The sequence below is a fragment of the Hyaena hyaena genome, unplaced genomic scaffold (assembly GCF_003009895.1).
Source record: "Hyaena hyaena isolate Hyena2069 unplaced genomic scaffold, ASM300989v1 scaffold_1757, whole genome shotgun sequence".
Taxonomy (NCBI): domain Eukaryota; kingdom Metazoa; phylum Chordata; class Mammalia; order Carnivora; family Hyaenidae; genus Hyaena; species Hyaena hyaena.
This window is the reverse complement of record NW_024082394.1, coordinates 46,320-71,924: the sequence shown is the minus strand read 5'-3', so window position 1 is coordinate 71,924 and position 25,605 is coordinate 46,320. Positions and strand designations below refer to the sequence as shown.

The window sequence follows — 25,605 nt, the reverse complement described above, 5'->3', positions numbered from 1 at the left end:
TATTAAAACATGCAGGCTAAAGATATATACCAATGTTAGGGTGTAAGCTACTTATGGGGGAAGGAGAGAGGTGGACAGGATAGAGAAGTTATACCTTTCTAGATAACAATTTAATTCCTTAAAAAATTTTAAGACAACAACAACATGGTAATGTAATATCTGTTACCTATGCATGATGGGTTCATAGGTATTTATGAAATAATTTTTTCCTTCTATAAACATAAATGTTTAATATGACATCACATAAAGAAAATTAAAGGGAAAATGATAGCTCATTTAGCTTTTGAGGTAATTAGAAACATTTGGGGAAGAATAAAATTAGATTTCTATCTTATGTCACATATGAAAGAAAATTCCCTATTGATTAAATTTTACATGAAGAGAAAATGGACTTGAAGATGATTTCGATGATTATTTTTCTGGTCTCAGGTAGGGAAAATTATCTCTAAGCATGTAGACAAAATAAATCTAGAGGGAAGAAATTTTATAGAAGAAAGGAAAATTTAATAGATTTTTTCTGCAAAAAACCCCTGAAATCTCTTCTATGTCCCCAAGCTATAAACAATATATATGATAAACTAAAGTGATATTCTTTTTTTTTTTTAATTTTTAAAGTGTTTTATTTATTTCTAGGAGAGAGAGAGAGACAGCGTGAGCAGGGGAGGGTCAGAGAGAGAGGGAGTCACAGACTCTGAAACAGGCTCCAGGCTCTGAGCTGGCTGTCAACACAGAGCCCGACACAGGGCTGGAACCCACGAACCGCGGGATCATGACCTAAGCGAAAGTCGGACGCTTAACTGACTAAGCCACCCAGGTGCCCCTAAAGTGATATTCTTAACATGTAAAGAATTTGTAGAAACAAAAGACATAATAAATGTGAAGCTTTGTCAGTATTACAAAATGTCACTGAAGGAACATTACTAGAATAAGAGATCTTCTTTTACTGGGTCCAGTATGCTGTATTTTGTTTTCTCTTACAAATGCTGCATGATGGGTCAGCTGTGCAGAAATGTGGGGAGGACATCCAATGAGGTTATGCCTCATGTATTCACAGTACACACACTCAGTGATCTTGCTGCCTTGCCATAACCTGTGGTCTGATATAGCAGGCACTCTGTCGGTCAAGGTTGAACCTGCAAAGGTGTCCTGAATTTCCCTGCATACCCAACCTCCAGCTTTGAGTCATCTGTATCTTGGAGGGTTGTTTCTCCTGACTTTCCCAGGACAGATACTACACACTCCAGGCCTGTGCCCACAGTGGCACATTGATACTTCCTCTCACACCTGTCTACCCACCAGCCTTGGTTCACCTATATACTAGATGACTGTTTCCTGCTTGCTAGGTGACTGAGGACCAGCTCTGGCCTGGGTACATAAGGAGCTTCTCTGTGGATTTTTAATGGACTCAAGAAATTTTACATTTTCCTGGCAAAGAATTTAATAGGAAACATTGTTTTTCCTTTGACTTTTATAATAATCCCCAGAGAGTGTGTTCCATACCTGTCCTATAACAAAATGAAAGGACCTGATTCTGTAAATCCTTAATAATTTTAATTTAGGGCTTTTTTAGAACTAAGGTTTAAGATCTTATAATGAGAAAACATAAATGCTGCTGGTAATCTTCACTTGAATTCCTGCTTATTCATTTGTATTCTAACTTTAATAAGCAGATATTGACTGCAGTTGATATAAACAATCAAGATTTATTGATCGGAGCTAAATACCATTTAAAATAATGCCAAGGTCAATACATGCTCAAGAGGCCATTGATCTTGTGTGAAGGCTAAAAGGTCATCAATATCTTCATGATTGCATTCCATGTATTATAAAATTTTTGTAGAGTAGTTTTGAGGAAGTATATAATTTATTCTGAAGAAGAATGTGAAGACTATTTAGAACATGTTATAATTATGAACATGGAGACTAAACACTAAGGTATTTGAGTGGAGCTTCACCAATTCTTTCCTGAAACCACTCCTCCAGCTTATTTGTATTTTGGTGACTGCATTTTTAGTTGGGATGTGGTAGGATCTAGGATGGTGCTGTCATTAGTCACAAAAAGACTGAAGGAAGAAGTGGAAAGGGGATTGATGTGTTCAAGACAGCAAAGCAGAATCGGGAAGAGGAGCAGAGTTGAGAGAGTTCATTTAGATTTTCACTTTTAATAACACTTCCCTATTGTGTCTAACTATGTTTTGCATGATTTTACTGAACTTAACAAGGTAATGCCACAAAGTGGAAATCAGAAGAAAAACAATGTCATAAAAACTGATTTGTATTTTTACGATAGAAAAGAAGTTGTTGCGTGTGAACTAGAATGAGATTTTGATAGGCAGTGCAAATTCTTTTTTTGAAACATGACCTTATATTAAAGCAAGATGAGGAAGCACCATCAGCATGAAATCATTAGCAAAGGATCCATGTAAGTTTAGAACAAAAACTTATTGGAACTTTCCTTCAGTCCTTCTACTAAACTTCTGAACCTATCTAATATGCCCAATCTCAAATGTTGTAAAATATGCTTTATTTGTTTGGCAGTGTGATCCTTTCAAAGTGGGCGATTCTAATTGTAGGTTCCCTAAAGAGATGCTGATAAGATACCTGGTCTTTATAGAAAGAACTAGAAAATCGTTAATTCTATCAACAGTTCATATTAAAACAATTGTGGGCATAAACCGATTTTTTCTTTATGGTATTTCACTGAATAAGGGAGAAGCCTATAGGAATTATTATAAGTATATCCGTAACTCATAAGTCAATATGAAAATATCTGATCTCAAAAAATAAAAAGGTTAATACTTTTAGAGTTAATTCATAAAAGAAATACCAATTCCAGCACATGTATTAAAGTGCTCACTAAAGTAATAATAACAGAAATACTAATTAGCACCAGTAATTTAGAGAAGCTTCCAAATTTTAAGAATACAAAAAAAATTTTCTAGCGTTGGTAAGAAATTGTGGAAAATGGCTTTTTGATAGAATTTGTTAAATGAAATATTTTTCAAATCCTACCCCCCATACATAAAACCACTATTGACTATGCAATTCTATTCTAGGAATTTATCTTTTTTTTTTTTTTAAGAGAAAAATGGTTTTGTTTTTTTTTTAAATGTTTTATTTATTTCTAGGAGAGAGAGAGAGAGGCAGCGTGAGCAGGGGAGGGTCAGAGAGAGAGGGAGACACAGACTCTGAAACAGGCTCCAGGCTCTGAGCTGGCAGTCAGCACAGAGCCCGACGCGGGGCTCGAACCCACGAACCGCGAGATCATGACCTGAGCGAAAGTCGGACGCTTAACCAACTACGCCACCCGGGCGCCCCCTCTAGGAATTTATCTTAAGTAAAGAACAGAAAATATCAAATTTTAAGTGCAAGATGGCTTACTGTGGCATTACTTAAAAGAATGAAAACAGGGACGCCTGGGTGGCTCAGTCAGTTAAGTGTCTGACTTTGGCTCAGGTTATGATCTCACTGCTTATGAGTTTGAGGCCCGAGTCCTCAACTCTGTGCTAACAGCACAGAGCCTGGAACCTGCTTTGCATTCTGTGTCTCCCTCTCTTTCTACCCATCCCCCACTCACACTCCCTCTCTTAAAAATGAATAAATGTTTAAAAAATTAAAAAAAAAAAAGAATGAAAACAAACGTAAAACAATTTAAATGCTCTAAATGCCAAAGTATCCCTGGGAGAGGCAGTCTGCCATGGGCCCTGAACATCCATCCTTCCACATTCCTGCAAAGTGTACCGGATTGCAAGGCTTGGGTGTCTTGTGATATTAAGCAGTTTCTGAAGCTAGTCACACAGTCTACAAAGTAGCCTGACTACCATGTAACAGCACATTCCTCCAAGTGGAGTACAGCAAGGGCACTGCTTTATTTGGCTGGCTGTAATGATTGTTGCTTGTCAAAAAGCCCTGGATTTTTGGCTCTGGGTTTCTCTCCTGTAACACAGTCCTCTGTGTGCAGGTGTGAGCTGGAGTTCTGAGTGATGTCTTTTTTTCTGACCAATGAGCCTTTTGTCTTCTGCCAGCATTCATGAAACAGCAGTTACTACACAAGTAGGGTAAAATCTTAGAGCCCTCTGAGTTTTTTAAATGATTATTTATTTATTTTTGAGAAAGAGAGAGGGAGAGAGGGTGCATGTGTGCATGTACACACAATTGGGTGGGGGGAGAGAGAGAGAGAGAGAGAGAGAGAGAATCCCAAGCGGCTTCTGCATTGTCAGCAGAGTCTGAAGTGGGGCTGGAACTCACAAACCTTGAGATCGTGACCTGAGCCAAAATCAGGAGTTGGATGTTTAATGGACTGAACCACCCAGGCACCCTGAGGGTTCTGTTTTTTGACAATATAGGGGCTTTGTTAGCAAATTCTGGTATGTACATGTGATAGAGTACTGGCTTAGACAAATGGGGCTGTCATAACAAAATAACAGGTTGAGTAGTTTATTTTTTTAATGTTTATTTTTGAGAGAGAGAGAACATGTGCAGGGGAGAGGCAGAGAAAGAGACACAGAATTTGGAGTAGGCTTCATGCTCCGAGCTGTCTGCACAGAGCCCAACATGGGGGTTGAACCCATGAGCTATTAGACTATAATCTGAGCTGAAGTCGGATGCCCAACTGACTGAGCCACCCGGGTCCCCCTAGTAGTTTAAACAACAAACATCTATCACAGTTCTGGAGGCTGGGAAGTCCAGGATCAAGGTGTTTTGTGAGGACCTTCTTCCTGGTGTGTAGGTTGCTCCACTTGTATCCTCATGTGGAGAAGGGAGAGAGGGTTCTCATCTTTCTTACTTAAAAAGATACTGATCCTATGGGGTTTCCACCCTCATTACCTCATTTAAGCCTAATTACCTCCTAAACCCCTTACTTTCAAATATCATCACATTGGGGATTATGTCTTGAACATATGAATTTTGGGTGGATGCAAGCATTCAGTCCATAGCAAGTCCTCAGCTGCCATTGAAAGTTATATTCTCAAAAACAATTACCAATATAAAGAGTCTCATGACATACTGATTAGAGAAAAAACTAGTTTACAAAACAGTACAGTTTGATATATTTTTAAAAATGTATACATGCTTAGAAAAATTTCTAGAAGTTATGCATGAAAAGATGAGTCTAAGATCATTTCTTAGTTCAGTGGTTCTCTGTGCATTATTTCAGGGCTCCACCCTTCCCAAATGAATCAGAATCTGTAGGGAGTGACACTGAGTATGTTGTATTTTAACAGCCCTCCATGTGATTCTGATAAATGCGAAAGTATGAGAACCACTGAACTAGGTGACATTACTCCTGCATATCAGGACACTAGAGAACCATCATTTGAGTCCCTGTGGCAGTTTCTTGCAGTAGTGATGAGCCTGGACTCTGGAGCCAACTTCCTCAGATTGATATCTGATCAAGCCACTCCCTAGTTTTGTGAATTTAAGCAACTTTTAAAATTCTCTGTGCCTCATTTCCTCACCTGAGAGGTGGGGGTGAAAATAGTAGTTTAACCCATAATATTAGGTTATAAAATTCTTAGAAAAATGCAGATGATATTAAAAGTTCTCTTCTTACATTTTAGTTTGTCAAGAATTCACCAGGACATTAATATCAAGAAATTTAGTGTTGACCCTGCCAAGCTTTTCATATTATAGCTGTGTGCCATGGTAGTGAAAGCAAGATGATCTTTCAGAGTCAGGAAAACTGTGCATAATGACACCTACCAGCTTTAGTTTCCTTGTCTATAAAATGGAGGGGGGGTAATTTCTCTCCTGCATTAATTTGGGAAAGATTAAATAAGATGACATATATAAAATACCTAGCAAGTAACCTAAGTTAATTAATATTAATCCTCTAACTTCCCACACCACTTCTGTTACTCATTTAATTGATAAAAATTAATGACTGCTTGTTAAGTTCTTGTTAATTTTTGTTTTAGACTTCAGGGGTAAATCATATCACTTAAAAGGCCCTACTCTTTTGAAGCTTACATGATATTGGGGGCAAGTTTCAGAGAGAGCTAAAGCTAGAAAGACAGAGTGTTGCGCGGAAAAGCAATATCAGGAGGGAGAAAGTCTGATTTTCCTGCTCTTCTGCCACTAATTTAATGTGTAGTGTTGAGCAAATTACTTATCTGTGCCTCACTAGTAAAGTATGAGGGTTGGGCAATATATTTCTAAGATCCTTTAAACTCCAACATTATTTCAATCTGAAACTTTTACAGCTTCTTAAATTAGGTGTAGAAAACTGAAGTACCTTTGTGGGACAGCTATGTAGGGGAAATGGCTGACTATAAAGAGTGGTGGAGACATGGCAATTTGGGGAGTTCATGCCAGGCTAAAAATATTTCCATTAAAATTGTTTTTAAAAAACAATTCAACCCATAAGATGGGTTGGATTCTACAAAACTTGGCCTAAGTATTCATCCTGATTTAGACAGGGCATTATACTTCTTCATGCTTTAGTTTTCCTATTTACTTTAGGGCCAGCAAATGTACTCATAAAAAGTGCTTAAAGACTTCTGATATAATCATATAAATGTGTATAGTTAGAATGGTAAAATTAATGACATTCTGCTTTTTAAACATGAAAATGAGTTAATTCTATCAAATAGAATATACCAGGACTTCTACAAGCTATTTAATTGTTTGCACTTCTCATTTTACTGCAAACTGAAATAATAGTGAGTGTTGAGCATTGATAGATCATCTCTATGCAAAGAATTTTTTAAAATCCAACTACAAAGAATCAGCTTGCACCTGATGATTTTAGGTATGAGGTGGAGTGTTCTACATTGCAAGCCACTGATAGTTGAGGAGCTCATTAATCATGTCATCTATAGGAAATAATAAAGAAAGAAGTATGTTACTTGTGGATAGAGATGCTGCTGCTGAGTTTATTAAAGAAAGGATATTGTCTGGGAAAAAAATTACTGCAAATGGCATGGATCAGGAAAAGGGATCAGAAAATAAAAGATCTTGCTTTTTATTAAAAGAGAAACTGTCCAGACAACTTTCCTAGAGTTACGATTTTGGAAAATGAAACAGAGGTAAGAGTATTTACTTGCAAACTTGTTTTTATTTAACTGAAAAGTTTTGGTTAGCTTTCAGTAAACCAAAGTGAATTGGGGAATGAGAATTTTAAATGAATTTGGGGTGTATGAAATATGGATTACTCAGAAGAAAAAAATTCACCTTGAAAACATCTACAAGCATGAAGACCTCAAATGTCCCAAACAATGCTATTTGGGATCATTTTTGGGTTTATTAAGAATGATGTTTTTTCCCACTATAATGTTAAGATTTTAGGAAATTAATGGAAACATTGTAAGTTTAAATAGTTATATTTGATTCAGGGCTTAGAAAGTGAATTCATTAATAAAAGTCTTACTCTGAGATTTGGTATTAAATATATTTGATTAATTTTTAAAGGTAATTAAAACATTTTTAATTGTGGGAACTATTGTATTTTGGTATAGTTTAGAGCATACTTATCATATCAGCATGGTGTATAACTAATTTTTTTGGTTTGTTTCTTACTCATTTCTTTTTTGGTTTATTGTGGTATAATTGACATGTAATAAACTGCACATGTCTTATATATCAAGGTTGATAAACTATGACAAATATCTGTGTATATACCTACATACTCATTAAAATATCTCCATAGTCAATATAACGAACATTATATTGCACCAAAAGTTTTTTTTATGCCTTTTGGTAATCCCTCCTTCTCACCTTCCCTCCCCACTCTACAGGCACTACTGATTGCTTCACTGTCTATCTGTTAGTTTGAATTTTCTAGGATTTTATATAAGTAGAATCATACAGTGGTACTCTTTTTTACATGACTTTTTTTTTTTATCCAACATAATTATTTTGAGATTCGTTCATGGTTTTTCCCAGCTCAATTGTCTATTTCTTTATGTTGGTGAGTACTAATTCATTGTATGCATATACCAAATCTGTTTATCCATTTGCCCCTTAATTTAGTTAAAGTTTTTCGTTATTACAAATAAAGCTGCTATGAACATTCCTCTATATTTAAAAAAGTGACATACTTAGATATAAAATCAATAAGACATGTCAAGATCTATATGAAGAAAACTACAAAGCTCTGATGAAAGAAATCAAAGTACTAAATAAGGGAAGAGATATTCCATATTCATCAATAAGAAGACTTAATATTGTCTAGATGTCAGTTCCTCCAAACTTGCTATAGATTTAACACAAACCCAATCCAAAATCTGGCAAAATTTTTGTCTTTTCTGTGTGTGTGTGTGTGTGTGTGTGTGTGTGTGTGTTGACAAACTGATTCTTAAGTTTATATAGAGATGCAAAAGACCCAGAATAGCCAACAAAGTATTGAAGAAGAAGAATGGAATTGGAGAACTGATACTACCTGACATTAAGACTTACTCTAATGCTACAGTAATCAAGACAAAATATTATTGTGAAAAAATAAACATATAGATCAATGAAAGAGAATAGAGAGCCCAGAAATAGACCAACAAAACATAATCAACCTGATCTTTGACAAAGGACAATACAGTGGAGCACAGATAGTTTCTTTTTTTTTAATAGTTTATTTTCAAGTTGGTTTCCATATAACATCCAGTGCTCAACCCAACAAGTGCCCTCCTCCATGCCTATCACCCACTTGCCCCTCATTCACCCCCCCAACAACCTTCCCTTTGTTCTCAGCATTTAAGATTCTTTTATGTTTTGCCTCCCTCGCTCTCCTTAGCTATTTTTTCCCCTTCCCCTCCCCTATGGTCCTTAGTTAAGTTTCTCCTGTTCCACATATGAGTGAAAACGTATGGTATCCATCTTTCTCTGCCTGGCTTATTTCACTTAGCATAGTACCCTTGAGTTCCATCCACATTGCTACAAATGGTCAGATTTCATTCTTTCTCATTGCCATGTAGTATTCCATGGTATAGATAAACCACATATTTGTGATCCATTCATCAGTTAATGGACACTTAGGCTCTTTCCATGTTCTGGCTATTGTTGAGAGTGCTGCTATGCACATTGGGGTACATGTGTGCTTATGCATCAGCACTCCTGTGTCCCTTGGGTAAATTCCTAGTAGTGCTATTGCTGGGTCATAGGGGAGTTCTATTGTTCATTTTTTGAGGAACCTCCACACTGTTTTCCAGAGGGGATGCACCAGTTTACATTCCCACCAACAGTGTAGGAGGGTGCACCTTTCTCCACATCCTCGCCAGCATCTAGAGTTCTCTGATTTGTTCATTTTAGCCACTCTGGCTGGCGTGAGGTGGTATCTCAGTGTGGTTTTGATTAGTATTTCCCTGATGAGGAGGGATGCTGAGCATCGTTTCATGTGTCTGTTGGCCATCTGGATGTCCTCTTTCGAGAAGTGTCTGTTCATATCTTCCCCCCATTTCTTCACTGGATTATTTGTTTTTCGGGTGTGGAGTTTGGTGAGTTCCTTATAGATTTTGGATACTAGCCCTTTATCTGATATGTCACTTGCAACTATCTTTTTCCATTCTGTCAGTTGTCTATTAGTTTTATTGATTGTTTCCTTTGCCATGCAGAAGCTTTTGATCTTGATGAGGTCCCAATTGTTTGCTCTTGATTTCCTTGTCTTTGGGGGTGTGTCAGGTAAGAAATTGCTGCGGTTGAGGTCAAGGAGGTTGTTTCCTGCTTTCTCCTCTAGGGTTTTGATGGTTTCCTGTCTCACAGTCAGGTCTTTATCCATTTTGAGTTTATTTTTGTGTATGGTGTGAGAAAATGATCTAGTTTCATTCTTCTGCACGTTGCTGTCCAGTTCTCCCAGCACCATCTGTTAAAGAGCCTGTCTTTTTTCCACTGGATACTCTTTCCTGCTTTGTCAAAGATTAGTTGGCCATACATTTTTGGGTCCAAATCTGAGTTCTCAATTCTATTCCATTGGTCTATGTGTCTGTTTTTATGCCAATACCATACTGTCTTGATGATGACAGCTTTGTAGTAGAGGCTAAAGTCTGGGATGGTGATGCCTCCCATTTTGTTTTCTTCTTCAAGATTACTTTGGCATTGGGGTCTTTTGTGGTTCCATACACATTTTAGGAGAGTTCTAGTTTTGAGAAGAATGCTGGTGCAATTTTTTTGGGATTGCATTGAATGTGTAGATTGCTTTGGGTAGTAATGACATGTTAACAATATTTATTCTTCTGATCCATGAGCATGGAATGTTTTTCCATTTCTTTGTGTCTTCTTCAATTTCCTTTGTAAGTTTTCTAGTTTTCATCACACAGATCTCCTATATCTTTGGTTAGGTTTATTCCTAGGTATTTTATGTTTTTTTTTTTGTGTGTCTGTGTGTGCAATTGTGAATGGGATCAGTTTCTTGATTTTTCTTTCTGTTGCTTCATTATTGGTGTATAAAAATGCAACTGATTTCTGTATGTTGATTTTGTACCCTGCAACTTTGCTGAATTCATGGTACAGTTCTAGGAGGCTTCTGGTGGTGTCTGTTGGGTTTTCTATGTAGAATATCATGTTGTCTGTAAAAAGTGAGAGTTTGACTTCTTCTTTGCCAAGTCTGATGTCCTTTATTTCCTTGTGTTGACTGATTGGTGGTGTTAGGACTTCCAGCATTATGTTAAACAAGAGTGATCAGAATGGACATCCCTGCTGTGTTCCTGATCTCAAGTGGAAAGCTCTCAGTTTTTCCCCATTGAGGATAATGTTAGCTAAGGGCTTCTCATAGATGGCTTTTATGATGTTTAAGTAAGTTCCTTCTATCCCGACTTTCTTGAGGGTCTTTATTAAGAAGGGATGCTGTATCTTGTCAAATGCTTTTTCTGCATCTATCGACAGGATCATATGGTTTTTATCTTTTCTTTTTTAATGTGATATATGTATCACATTGATTAATTTGTGAATATTGAACCAGCCCTGTAGCCCCGGAATGAATCCCACTTAATCATGGTGGATAATTCTTTTTATGTGTTGTTGGATTCGATTTGCAAGTATCTTGTTGAGGAATTTTGCATCCGTATTCATCAACGATATTGGCCTGTAGTTCTCTCTTTTTGCTGGGTCTTTGTCTGGCTTGGGAATCAAAGTGATGCTGGCTTCGTAAAATGAGTCTGGAAGTTTTCCTTCAATTTCTATTTTTTGGAATAGCTTGAGAAGAATGCGTATTAATTCTGTTTTAAATGTCTGGTACAATTCCCCAGGGAAGCCATCTGGCCCAGAGCTCTTATTTGTTGGGAGATTTTTGATAACTGATTCAATTTCCTCACTAGTTATGGGTCTGTTCAGATTTTCTATCTGTTCCCATGTGAATTTTGGTAGTGAGTGTGTGTTTAGGAATTTTTCCATTTCTTCTAAGCTGTCCAATTTGTTGGGATATAATTTTCCATAGTATTCCCTGATAATTGCTTGTATTTCTGAGAGGTTGGTTGCAATAAGTCCATTTTCACTCATGATTTTGTCTCTTTGAGTGCTCTCTTTTTTCTTTTTGAGAAGCCTGGCTAGAGTTTTGTCAATTTTGTTTATTTTTTCAAAAAAATCTCTTGGTTTCATTTATCTGTTCAACTATTTTTTTTTATTTTTTGGTTTCTGTATTGTTTATTTCTGCCCTGATTTTTATTATTTCTCTTCTCTTATTGGGTTTGGGTTGCTCTTGTAGCTCTCCCTCTAGTTCCTTTAGGTGAGCTGTTAGATTTTGTACTTGCACTTTTCCTAATTTCTTGAAATAGACCTGGAGTGCAATGTACTTTCCTCTTAGGGATGTCTTTGCCGCATCTCATAGAGTTTGGATTGTTGTATTTTCATTTTCATTTGTTTCCATACATTTTTAAATTTCTTCTCTAATTGCATGATTGGCCCATTTGTTCTTTAGTAAGGTGTTCTTTAACCTCCATGTTTTTGGAGGTTTTCCAGATTTCTTCCCATGATTGATTTCAAGTTTCATAGCATTGTGATTTGAATGTGTGCATGGCATGATCTCAATTCTTTTATATTTATTGAAGGCCTCTTTATGTCTCAGTATGTGATCTATCCTAGAGAATGTGACATGCGCACTTGAGAAGAAAAGAAATTCCATGGCCTCAAAATGTAGAGTTCTAAATATATCTGTCAAATCCATCTGGTCCAATGTGTCATTCAAGTCTATTGTTTCTTTAGTGATTTTCTGTCTATTTGATCTTTCCATTGCTGTAAGTGTAGTATTAAAGTCCCCTGCTATTAGCACATTCTTATCTATAAGCTTGTTTCTGTTTGTAATTAATTGTTTTAGGTATTTGGGTGGTCCCATATTTGGTACGTAGACATTTATAGTTGTTAGCTCTTCCTGATGGATGGAACCCGTAATTATTACATAATGCGCTTCTTCATCTCTTGTTACCGTCTTTACTTTGAAGTCCAGTTTGTCTAAGTATAGCTACTCAAGTAGCTTTTTCTTTCTCTTATTCTTTTGACTTCCAGTAGCATAATATATATTTCTCCATCCCCTTACTTTCAATCTGAAGGTGTCCTCACATCTAAAATGAGTTTCTTGTGGACAACACATAGATGGATTTTGCTTTTTTTTTTTTTTAATCCATTCTGCTACCCTTTGTCTTTTGATTGGAGCATTTAGTCCATTTACTTTCAGTGTTATTATTGAAAAATATGGGTTTCAAGTCATTGTGTTCTTTGTAGGAATCATGCGTGTGGCGTTGTCTCTGGTACCTTGCATTCCTTACATTTTCCTCATAGAGTCCCCCTCAGGATTTCTTGTAGGGCTGGCTTTGTGGTGACAAATTCTTTCAATTTTTCTCATTTGGAAAGACTTTTATCTCTTCTTCTAACCTGAATGACAGGCTTGCTGGATAGAGGATTCTTGGCTGCCTATTTTTTTCTGTTCAACATTGAAGATTTCCTGCCATTCCTTTCTGGCGTGCCAAGTTTCAGTAGATAGGTCTGTATCCACTCTGTTTCCCTTTGTATGTTAGGGCCCTTTTCTTCCCAGCTGCTTTCAGAATTCTCTCTTTGTCCTTATATTTTGCCAGTTTCACTATGATATGTCGTGCAGAAGATTAATTCAAGTTACGTCTGAGGGGAGTTCTCTGTGCCTCTTAGATTTCAACATCTGTTTCCTTCCCCAGATTGGGGAAGTTCTCTGCTATAATTTGTTCAAGGACTCCTTCAGCGCTTTTCCCTCTATCTTCCTCTTCTGGAATTCCTATGATAAAGATTTTGTTCTGTTTGATTGTATCACTGAGCTCTCGAACTCTCCTTTCATGTTCCTGGATCAGTTTATCTCTCTGTTTACTAGCTTCCTTTTTTGTTATAATTGTGTTTCCTAATTCACCTATTCTCCTCTCTACCTCTTCAATCCATGCATTGGATGCCTCCATTTTATTATGCATCTCATAGCATTTTTAAATTCATCACAACTATTTTTAAGCTCCATAGTCTTTGTAGCAATAGTTACTCTGATGTCTTCCATGCCTTTTTCAAGCCCAGCAACTAATTTTGTAATTCTTATTCTAAATTCTTGTTCAGTTATGTTGCTTATATCTGTTTTGAGACGTTCTTTAGCTGTCATTTCTTCTTGGAGTTTCTTTGGAGGAGAATTCTTCCGTTTTGTCCTTTTAGTTAACTTTCTATCTCTTGTTAGTTTTAAAAGCTTGTTATGCACTCTGCACCTGTGAGTACTGCTGTATTAAAGAAAGCTCTTTTACTTTCCAGTGCCTGTCTGTTCAGGAAGTGTTGTTCGAATGATATGTCTTGGTCTCTCTTGTTGAGACTTTGGTTATTTTATTTCCCTAGTTGTAGTGGTATTTGGGACTCTCTACCATGTGTACTTTGGCTTGTTTCTTGAGGTAGCCCTTCTCCATCTTCTCTTGAAAGTAAGCTTCAAGGAGAAGACACTGCAGGCAGATAACCAAAGGGACATTCTCAGCCAAGGTTCCTGGATTCCTGTGCTTAGAAAGCACAGATAGTTTCTTCAACAAATGGTGCTGGAACTATTGGCATTTGTATACAAAATCTAGACACAGACCCTACACCCTTCACAACAGTTGGCTTAAAGTGAATCACAGAACTAAATGTAAAACACAAAACTATAAAACTCCTAGAAGATAATAGAAAAAAACCCTAGATGTCTTTGTATACTTTGATGACTCTTTAGATACCACACCAAAGCATCATCCATGAAAAAGGAAAAAATGGATGGTAAGAAAAATACTTATTATACACAGACTTTGTTTTATTTATCTTACTTGTAATAATCCTATAATTCATAACAGTCTTTAAAAAATCACAAATTAAGAGAAGACTAAATTGGATACAAGTAAAATGGTTGCACTACCTCAGTAGGTAGGAGGTAGTTGAGAAAGGATTTTTTTTTTATTCCTGTTGGGTGGTTCCACGTCTTTTGCTTTTAGCATTACACCAGTGAGCTTACTCACCATGTAGAAACAGTGACACTGGTTGGCTCAAGAATTAGGAGTTTTGACAGAGCTAGGAGTGATAGATTAGGGGTACTTGTAGCTATATCTCAAGAACCTACAAACCACTCCACAAATACAAAAGCCAGTCTTTGAAATCTAATATGTTCAGCTTCTGTCAAATAAGAACTTTCTGACTCTTACTTTCCTTGCCTTTCCCTGTGCCAATATTAGAGGGGCCAGATTCAGTCCAGTGAAGCAGGATGAAGAAATAGAAGAGTAAGATGAAGTTTCCAACCCAGCTCTGCCCCCTTAGTTAAAAAAGGGAGAAATTTAAATCAGATGATAGACTTTTGTTATGTTAGACAGGATTTTTTGTTCCCTAGAAGTTATTAGAAAAACTGTAGGTTTTAGCAAAGGTGGCATCTAGGGGTGGAGAAGATCAGGTTGAGGGGTTAATAGAAAAATTAAGTTTGTCCAATTTTTTTGAGACAAAAAGAGCAATTTAGCTCTTTCACTAGATTGCTGCATTCATAGCAATAGAACTCTGTTGCAGAAATCTGAAAAATTAGAATACACCTTGAATCAGAGATTTCATGTAGTTTAGATAGCATACAAATTATTTCATAATGAAGAAAAAAATCCAAGATTTCAATTTCCTCCAGTTCTAAAAGTCTCTGCTAATTTCTCACCATATTCTTATGTGCAATGTTTCCTTTTTGGTGGGAGCTTCTTTGGCTGACTGCTATCTGTGAAATGCCCTTTACTTTGTGTTCCCTATTGTCTGTTCTGTGATTTTATAGAAGATTTTATAGAGGTAAATCTAATAAATGTTAAGAGAAAATTTAGAGTTGAGGTCAAACGTTTCTCCCTTTTTTAAAAAGCAGGGCTTTCCAAAAATATATTCAATAATGTTTTCAGCTTTCCTCCTTGAATTGTTTTGTAGCTAAAAGCTGGGTAACACACTGATTGCTTTTCTCTAAAACAGCATTGCCCAACAGAATTCATGCTATTACTGAAATGTTCCATATTTGTGCTATCTGAAATGGTCACCACTGGTCACATGGCTATGGGGTACTAAAATATGGCTTGTGTGACTGAGGAACTAAAGATTTAACTTTCATTTAATTTTAAATTAAACTAAATTAAATGTAAATTTAAATAGCCACATGTAGTGTCTAACATATTGGATAGCACAACTCTAAAAAATACATTTAAGATTCAATAAACCCCTGGCTCCCACAAAACCCCTCACAGACTTTTCATTTTATTGCACTTATTCATTTCATTTTCAAGTCTATTACAGATAATAGAGTTCTTTCTTTTTCTCAAAGGTAAACAGATAAGCAAGCTTCAGCTCAGGAAGAAATGCTTTTGTAAAACCTTAATATTTCAGACTAAAGTGTCCATTTGTCTTCAGTTATATCTGGCTTTGAAATGTTGCTGCCGTTAGCACTAACCGAAGCCTCAACTTCCATGCTTTGGAGATGGTATTGATGAACATTAGCAGTGTGCGTGGTACACAGTGCCAAGCAAACAGTCATATACATTGAGCTCTGTGCTTAACAATTATGCCTCGGGATCCCTGCAGATTCCTTGAGTATCCTTTTAAAGACTACTGTTTTAAGAGAGGAACAGATGCATCTTTCCATATAGAGCAATCAGCAAAGTTCAGGAGATGTAGGGCCAGACTATATTCATACTTTTTTTTCACAGTGCCGAGTACTTTGGTGATACTTAAACCAGTCTTTTCAACAACTGGCATCTCTCTCTCTTTTTCAGTTGGTGTCTCTCTTTTTCTATTTTGGCTGTTGGAGATCAGAAACTATTGAGTTTCATGTGAGTGAATTTCTTTCATTGTTTATAGTCCTTTTTAATGCAGTGTGTTAAGTTGTACTAGTATTTTTATCTTAAAACCTGATTTTCAGAAGACTCTACTTTTATGAAGAAAGCATTTTTTCTTCTTAATCTTTTGAGAACAAGACAATGATTTTTAAATTAAAATAAGTACTTTGGCTCACAGTATTGTTTTCCTTTCATAAAGTGATACGTATCTTGTACCAGGGATAGGAGGATGAGAAAAAATGTCTATGTATGCACATATAACTTATTACATATATTTCACCCTCCCCCCCCAACAAACACACAAATCAATTCTCCTCAGTAAGTGGAAGCAACAGCTTCATTCAAATGCACTGTATATTTATTTGCATGTGTAAATATATAATATGGACTTGTAGTTTTACTTTATAAGTATCATAAAATTGGACAAAGCACTTTAGGTGACAGAGAACTGAACCTCATTAAAATGTATTCAGTCTTAGTATATATTTTCTTAGAGGCCATATATTAAATTTCCCCCCAAATACGAAGTCTCCTTGATAGTAGTTTGTTTTTAATTCATCACTTGGACATTTCCACCAATAGGAAGCTCAGTACTTCACCAGGTAAGCCATTCAATCATCATTTTTCTAAAAACAGTAGTTTTTAGAATATGAGAGTTCGGCTTTCCTCTCTATAGCATCTATTAATTGGTTTTATTTAAAAAAACCTTTTTGAGTATAGTTAGCACACAATATCACACTAGTTCTGGTATACCACATTGTGATTTAACTTCTCTATGTTATGCTATGCTCACCATAAGCGTGACTACCATGTGTTACCATACAGTGTTTTTACAGTATCATTGACCATATCCCTCATGCTATGCCTTTTATTCCCATGACTTATTCATTCCATAACTTGAAGCTTGTATCTCTCACTCGCCTTCATCCATTTTGCCCTTCCTCCCACCTCTTCACCTCTGGCAACATCAGTTTTTTCTCTGTATTTATGGGTCTTATTCTGCTTTTGGTTTGTCTGTTTATGCACTTGTCATTTATTGACTCTATTTTTGACCATTTTGACAAGTGTAAAAGATATCCATATAAAATATCAAAAAATCTATGTCCATGTGGAAGGACAAGCAAATATCAAACAAATGGTAATAGAAATATTCTATTAGTTTGATTAACATAAAGTTCTACAATTCTTAGTGACCAAAATGTCAGTGGACAGTATAAATGAAGGTTATACCTTGCACTAAGTAAAATTCCATTTGTGAAAATCTTAATTTGCAATATGAATAAAATGGAGTATGGTTATCAATTTTTATAATAATTTTTCCATCTATACATGGGTTCATTACAAGCTTTTTAAAAAGTAGTTAGTTATTTTAGTGCATTAAAATGTAAATCAATTTATAGAAACTCAATTCACAATTTTCCTCATGAATTAAGTGATTAATTTACTTTACATCAAATGTTCTCTAATGGATATAAGTGAGAAAAAATAACTTCTCATTCTGTGTTGCATCTTGAGGCATAGAGAGTTTTTCTGAAAGGCACTCTTAATTAAAGACATGCAATAATAGCTGATGTCTGTATCAAAATCAATATATGTAAAACTATGCCAAAACTATTTATATGCATTGGTTTGATTATGACTTCTTAATATCTTTTTTAAAATTCATAGAGATGCTATTTATCTTAAAGATCTAGAAAATATCTGAATGAGCAAATCCATATGACAGCATCCACTTAAATTATATATGTATTTCTTTTTAATAGTTCTTCCTGCCAGGAGGAAATTGTTGCACATGTTTGTTTAAAAACTGTACTAAGAAACTTATTTTGCCAAGGTTAAAGAGTACAGGATCCATATACAGAAATCAATCGTCTTTCTATACAGTGGCAGCAAACAAGCCAAAAATGAAATTAAGAAAACAAATCCTTGGGGAGCCTGGATGGCTCAGTCAGTTGGGCATCCAACCTTTGCTCAGGTCATGATCTCATGGTTGGTGGGTTCACGCCCCATGTCAGTCTCTGTACTGACAGCTCAGAGCCTGGAGCCTGTTTCAGATTCTGTGTCTCCCTCTCTCTCTGGCCCTCCCCTGCTCATTCTCTGTCTCTCTCTGTCTTAAAATAAATAAATGTTAAAAAAAATTAAAAGAAAAAAAGAAAACAAATCAATTGGGGCACCTGGGTGGTTCAGTCAGTTAAGCACCCGACTTCCATTCAGGTTATGATCTCATGATTTGTGGGTTCCAGCCCCACATCAGGCTGTGTGCTGGTAGCTCAGAGTCTGGAGTCTGTTTCAGATTCTGTGTCTTCCTCTCTCTCTGCCCCTTCCCTGCTTGTGCTCTGTGTGTATCGCCCTCTCTCTAAAAAAAAAAGTAAAAATTAAACATTTTTTTTAAAAAAAAGAAAACAAACTCATTTACAATAGTATCTAAAAGAATAAAATACTTATAAAAGGTAAAGGAAAACAGCATTTTGTTTAAATGCAGGAAGAAGATGCACGAAGAAGATGCAGTCTCCCATCAGAAGGGTCTTAGTAGAGAATATTGTTGAAAACAGGCAAAAAAAATATTAATAAACATTATAACAAAACTCCATTATATAGTAATAATGTTTCTATTTAGAGAGGAATAAGAAGGAGTGTAAACAGAGTAGAGAAAAGAGTTTTTTCATGATTGGAGGACAAGTGGCCGTGTGTGTGGAGTATGAGTCATTCCAGTTGATCTTCTGGCATCCTTCTGACATTAGAAGGGAAAGGGAAGACAAGGAGCAAGTATGAGAACTAAAGAAGCTTCTACTATGTGTAGAAATTTGCAGCTTTTCATAAAATCATAGCTTTGGACTAAATAGTGAGAAATTGTTAGTAAACTGAGTATAAGATTTTTGTTAGGGTTCAGTGAAATAAATCAAGCATTAAATTAAGTGATAATTATAAGCAAATGTACCTTGTGACAAATCTTATCCATAGAGAACATTCTTTTCTTATATCTTGCCACACATTGTTTCTTTTATTTTCCTACAGTATTTAATTATTTTATGTTATCATTTTAGAGACTTATAGAAAAAGCCATGTTGACTGAATCAGAGTTCTTATCTCCCACAATTTTCTTTGCCTTGAAGCACTGAAACTGCCTGTGTATAGTACTGTTCACTCGGAAAGGCTTCTAGCTTATTACAGGGTGGTAAGGGTAAGGGGTTGGGAAGGAGTAGGTGGAAGTACAGAGTTTAGATAAACTCCACAGATGTATTCTCTACCAATCTATGTCCCCACTAACTGCTTATTTTATGAGGCATACATTTCCAAAGTGTTTGGGGATCTCTTGGCAAATTTCTCCTTGGTTGCAAATTAAGTTTTGTTCCTTAGTTGCAAATTAGTTTTTGAGGTTAATTTTTCAGTACCTGAAGCAGTGACTTGATTGATGGAAGGTTGACCAGGTCAGAAATAGATTCAGATGGGGCCTTGTTAGCTTTTTTCTTTTATTTTCTGTTCTTTCAGATGAAATGTAAAGAAACCACGGACAGAATTTCAGATATTGGGATTTCTGCTAACCATTGCTTTAATGAGATGGCTTTCATAAGAATGTAAACAAAGCATGTTTGATCCGTATCCTATTTGGAGGGCGTCTTTAACATAAGGAAGCCAAATGACTCCATTAGAAGCCTAAATTTTCACTTTCTCCTTTCTGGTGTTCTAAGAAAGTGAGAAAAACAGAAGTGGGTCTGTAAAATACTTCTATTGAAAACCTAGTTCAAAAATAGAAGTATTTCCAAATAATATAAAAAACATATTCATAAACATTACAACAATATTAAAACATTATTTTATGTTAAACAATAATGTAAGCAGAAATTTTTCTTGGTTTAAGTTCACATATGTTAATGAATTTAAAATTTTTGGCACTTTCATTGGACTCCAATATAGTATTATTAACTGTAGTCATATGCTTTATATTACACCTCCAGGACTTATTTATTATATAACTGGAAGTTTGCACTTAAGACAGCCTTCACCCATTTTGCCCTTTCCCACCACCCCACCTCTGGTAACCACCACTGTTGAATATTTTGGTAAAAGATTTCTGGCAAGTTTTTATTTATTTATTTATTTATTTATTTATTTATTTTGAGAGAGAGAGCAAACCTTCATGCATGCATGAAGGAGAGAGAGAGAGGGAAAGAGAGAATCCAAAGCAGGCTCTGCATTGTCAGCACAGAGCCTACTTGTGGGGGTGGTGGCTTGAACTCAAGGTCAATGAGAACATGACCTAAGCCAAAATCAAGAGTTAGATGCTTAACTAACTGAGCCACCCAGGCGACCCAGATTTCTGATAAGTTTTAAACAAATCATAATGAAAAGTTAGTAGTTTCTTTCTTAAGGAAATGCTATTGTAGGAAGTTTCAGATAATTTGCAATGAAGTTGTTTTCTCAAAGGCTTAAACATTTTAGAAGTTTGACTCATGATACTATTAAAGAGAGAAAGCACATACTGCAATATGTAAATATATCTTTTATTTTTCTATTCAATGTGAGATTTTTTACAAAAATATTATAGTTCAGTTACTCAAATTGTGTAATTATAAAATTATTTTCAAAATTGGACAACTATAGCCTTTGATATAATTGTGACTTTGTGTGAAATGACTAAATTCTAAGTATATCTTTGCTCAATGTATCTCTTAATAAAAACATCAATAAGAGAGAGGGAAAGTATTACAGAGCCTACAGAAATTTAAAGGACAAGAATAAAATATTATAGGCATCTTTAATCCAATAAATTCCACAACTCAGATGGAATAGACCAATTTCTTTTTTGTCAAAAAGTTGTTTTTGAGTATAGTTGATACACAGTGTTGCATTAGTTTCAGGTGTGCAACATAGCAATTCAACAGCTCTATATGTTATGCTGTACTCATGACAAGTGGAGCTTCCATCTCTCACCATTCAATGCTATTACAGTACCATTGACTAATGACTATATCACCTGTGCTGTACCTTTTATTCCTATGATTTATTCATTCCGTAACTGGAAGACTGTATCTTCCTCTCACCTTTACCTATTTTGCCCATTCTCCCACCCATTCGCCTCTGGCATTTATAGGTTCAGTTATGTTTTTTGTTCTTTTATTCATTTGTTTTGTCTTTTAGATTCCACATATAAGTGATACCATGCAGCATTTGCCTTTTTCTGTCCAACTTAATTCCCTTAGCATAATACCCTCTAAGGTAAATACTCAAGGTCCATCCCTGTTTTTATTTTTTTCTTTTGTGGTTGAGTAATATTCCAGTGTGTGTGTCTGTGAGTGAGATATATCACGTCTTCTTTATTCATTAATCTATTGATGGATACTTAGGTTGCTTCCAAATTTTGCCTATTGTAAATAATGCTGCGATCAACATGGGGTGCATATATCTTTTTGAATTAGTGTTTTCATTTTCTTTGGGTAAATACCCAGTAGTGGGATTATTGAATCATATGCTATTTCTGTTTCTAATTTTTGGGGAACCTTCAAAATATTTGAATGTACACTTCACAAAATATGCTGAGCATAATTAGTCACTAGGATAATGCAAATTCAAACCACAACAAGTTATAACTAAATAGTTTCTGCAATGATAAGAGGATTTTTAAAGTTTATTTATTTGGGGGGCATGTGCAAGTGGGGAAGAGGCAGAGAGAGAGAGAGAGAGAGAGAGAGAGAATCCCAAGTAGGCTCCACACTTTAGTACAGAGTCCAATACAAGGCTCAATTTTATGAACCATAAGATCATGACCTGAGCCAAAATTGAGAGTCAGGTGCTTAACCAATTGAGTCCCCCAGGAGCCCTTTGATAAAAGGAATTTTTTATGTGTTGGCAAAGATGTAGAGCAATTAAAAGTCATGCTCATTGCCTGTGGGAGTATAAAAATGTATTATCTTGGAAAACATTTTGTCAGATTCTTGTAAACTGAAACTTAACATACGACTGAGAAATTCCACTCCTAAGTATTTAACCAACAGAAAAGAAAATATGTCCACACAATGATCATGGCACCTTGACTCATAATAACCCCAAATAGAAAACCCTCAAAGGTCAACAGGTCAGGAGCTAAACTATCCACACAATTGAATAGTACCCTGTAACAAAAAGAACAAACTAATGATAATGTCCAATTATGTCAGGAAAAATTCAGATGCAGCATATATATTTCATAATTCTCCCTATATTAAATCTTAGAATAGATAAAACTAATTTGTAGTAACAGCAGATCAGTGTTTTCCTGGGGCCATGGTGTTGAACATCAAAGGTTAATAGCAAATGGTTTGGGACGATGGAAATGTTCTATATCTTCATTATGGCCATGGTGGTTACCTAAATGTATGCATGTGTCACAGTTCATTATCACTACAATTAAAATGGGTGAATTTTATCATATTTAAATTATACTTCAGTAAAGTTTATTAAAAACAAGGTCAAATGTTTCATCTTTGACAGAAAAAACTTATAAAAACTTTATTTTGATTTCATCATTTGGATGAAATTATTAATTTAAATAATGAAATAATTAACTAATTATCAAACCATTATTAGAATTGATTTTATGTTTATAGAATATGATATCACTAATATATAACAGGTACCATTTAACTATTTACCAAGTTGTGCACTTAATGGAGCCTGCCCACTTATCAGCTATCATTTCACATTTCATAGGTTTACAAAAATAAGCAAAATTAGCTTATAAACATAATCCTTTGACCTTAATGAGACATTATGCTAGATAGAACATTAACATAAGAGCTGTACATGTTAAACTATTGTCTTTGAGCAATTTTTCTTAAAATTGAGATTAACTTCTGAAGTAAGTGCTGATGATATAAGCAGATTCTGACATCTGGTTTTCAAGGAGTCAATGAAATCACTATGGCTCCAAATGTAGATGGTAAACACTGACAAACACATTACAAGTTACATGTGTATCATCAATTTTCTTGAGAAACAGTTTTCAGTGCTTACTTTTAAAAATAAACATGCACTTATTCTCTTTTTTAGCTCGTTTATTAATAGTTTATTGAAAAAAAAAAAAACTAAGAAGCATTACCCAACAATAAGATAAATAGGTATGCAATGAACTTCCAACCCACTGTGGTTGCAGTGTTCAGACTGCTCTTTATATAGCAGAACAGCTCAGCCTCTGTTTCCTGCACATATTTCACGTACACTTAGCCTGTAAATTCCCACATTTCCCATAGATTCTGCTGTATGGCAGTGAGGGACCTTCTTGAATTTCTCCAGGTGAAATCCAGGGCCTGTTTAAATGGCCTGTGACAAGCACATTTACACAGGCTCCTGCTCTTTGAAGAGCCCCAAGCTGGTTAAAAATTCTGCTGTTGCCCTCTTGATATTCTTAATAATTTTATCTTTGAAATTGGGTTTTGTAAGTGAGATCTGAGGGGAAAATGAAAAATGTGCATGAGCAGAGGAGTGATAAAAAACAAAATGAGATTAAAGAAAATAAAAGCAACACATTTCTAAATGGGGCAGAAAATTCTGATGTGATTTTCCTCCTAATCCTGACTGCTAGTGGCTTTTATTTCCATAGACAGAGACATAGTTTAAGTTTTAATTCTCATGTTGCTGGTTTTCCTAGATTCTTAAGTGCCCCCACTGTTTTGGGGGTAGAGCCGTTCTCAGAATTGTAAGCAGAGTTTTTACATTTTATAGGCCACCCATCATTCAGTCCATGCAAAGCTTGTCATCTTGGAAACAAACTGACCACTTTTTAGAGAATATTTGTTTGTTCCTAGACATTTACTTTTTTAAGTCAAAATTGATGATTTTAAATTTAAATGTGATAAAACACATTTATTGTTAAAAGAAGAAAAAGAACACAGAAATATATGAGACATAAAAATTGAAAAGCCCATACCCTTACCCCTTTCTACTCCATAATTCTGCTTCTTAGAGGGAGTCACAGCGAATGGTTCCTTATTCATCCTTAGGAATGCATCTCTGTGTGCATGTCTTGTCCTGTCCTGTAACTTGCCATTATACTCTCAGCACTGTATTGCCATTATCCTCCCATATCATATATATAGATGATATATAACACATGAGAGGATATCATATATATAACATGGGAGGACAATGGCAATAAACTGTTTATGATATATATGATATATGTGCTATATATGAAAGATATGATAAATACAATATATATGATAGGTATTTATGCTATATATAGTGTATGGTATATATCTGCTATATTTATTATGAGTATATTACAATTTTTTAAACCAACCCCAAGTTAATTGTTTCTAAATTTTCAAAATTAAAATAATCTTCAATGAACAGATTTTTTTTTTACATTCATTATTTACAATACCCTTGAAGAGCATAAAAAGATATAAAGGACATAGAGATATGAAATGGATACATTTTGTTGTGAATTGTTAGCTACATCATGACACCTGTTTACCATATTTGTGCATCCTATCAAGAACAGTATCTCTCCCTACCTACTAGCTGAGAATTACTGCTTTAGACTAGTGCATTTGATCTGAAAACAAAGGTTCCACTGCATTGTTCTTAATACTAAGGATGATATAATAATAATGATAATGAGTTTGTTTACTTTGGTTGTTGTGAATGCCATGTCTTTAAAAGTTGACCCCTGCCTCCCCCTTTCCTGAATGAGTACCTCAGGACAAAGATCAGAAACTCCCCCGGAGGTCCCCTGTGTTCAATGAGCAGGAGGAAAAGCCTAGATTTCTGCACTTCAGGCTTTCCCACTTTTACTGAGATGTAAGATCATAATGATTGAAGCCTAAGAGGTGTTGTCCTCATGACTCCTGTCCCAACTTCAGATTCCACACACGTTGAAACTCTCATTAAGGTTGCTGTTGTGATACATGCCTGGAGAGAGAGCATTGACAGTTATTTTGATCAACAGGAATTGACAATTTGGATTTTGGCTTTTATGATGGTGTTACCTTAACATTCAGCACAGAATCTTCCAACTGCCATCTGCAATCAGTCATTGGTAGACTCCAAGTCTAGCAGGTAGGTCCTGGCTTTGTGCTTCCTTTGACCATTGTCCTGTCTTCCCTCTCCTCATCTGGAGTTGAGCCATTATCTCTAGCCCCTTATACTAAGAGGTTCAAGAAGGCTTGTTCTGTGTGAAAACTCATTATGCTTTTTCTAGTGTCAATTTGAAATCTCAACTTTGCAATTTTCCCTCCCTCATCTGCACATCAGTCTGGATGCTGATTCCAATTCTGCTGAATAATTCTGTCTTCTTTCTGTCACTTCTTCTGACTTTTTCCTTAGGCTCTCTCTAGGGTTTATCTAGGGTTTATCTCTATGGTAAAATTCCTTGGACTTTTAATTGGTATCAAATAAAAACAAAGCCAGA

The 25,605-nt window shown here is 35.6% G+C and overlaps 1 long non-coding RNA gene across 1 annotated transcript in view; it reads left to right on the top strand.

Moving 5' to 3' along the window:
• The window catches only part of LOC120226562, a 143,467-nt gene extending 118,253 nt beyond the window's left edge, over nucleotides 1-25,214 (top strand). Inside the window, exons 3-4 of the long non-coding RNA XR_005527052.1 lie at nucleotides 16,155-16,211; nucleotides 25,144-25,214. This is a non-coding gene — a long non-coding RNA (uncharacterized LOC120226562). The remainder of the gene's footprint in view (nucleotides 1-16,154; nucleotides 16,212-25,143) is intronic.
• Nucleotides 25,215-25,605: the final 391 nt, after the last annotated feature.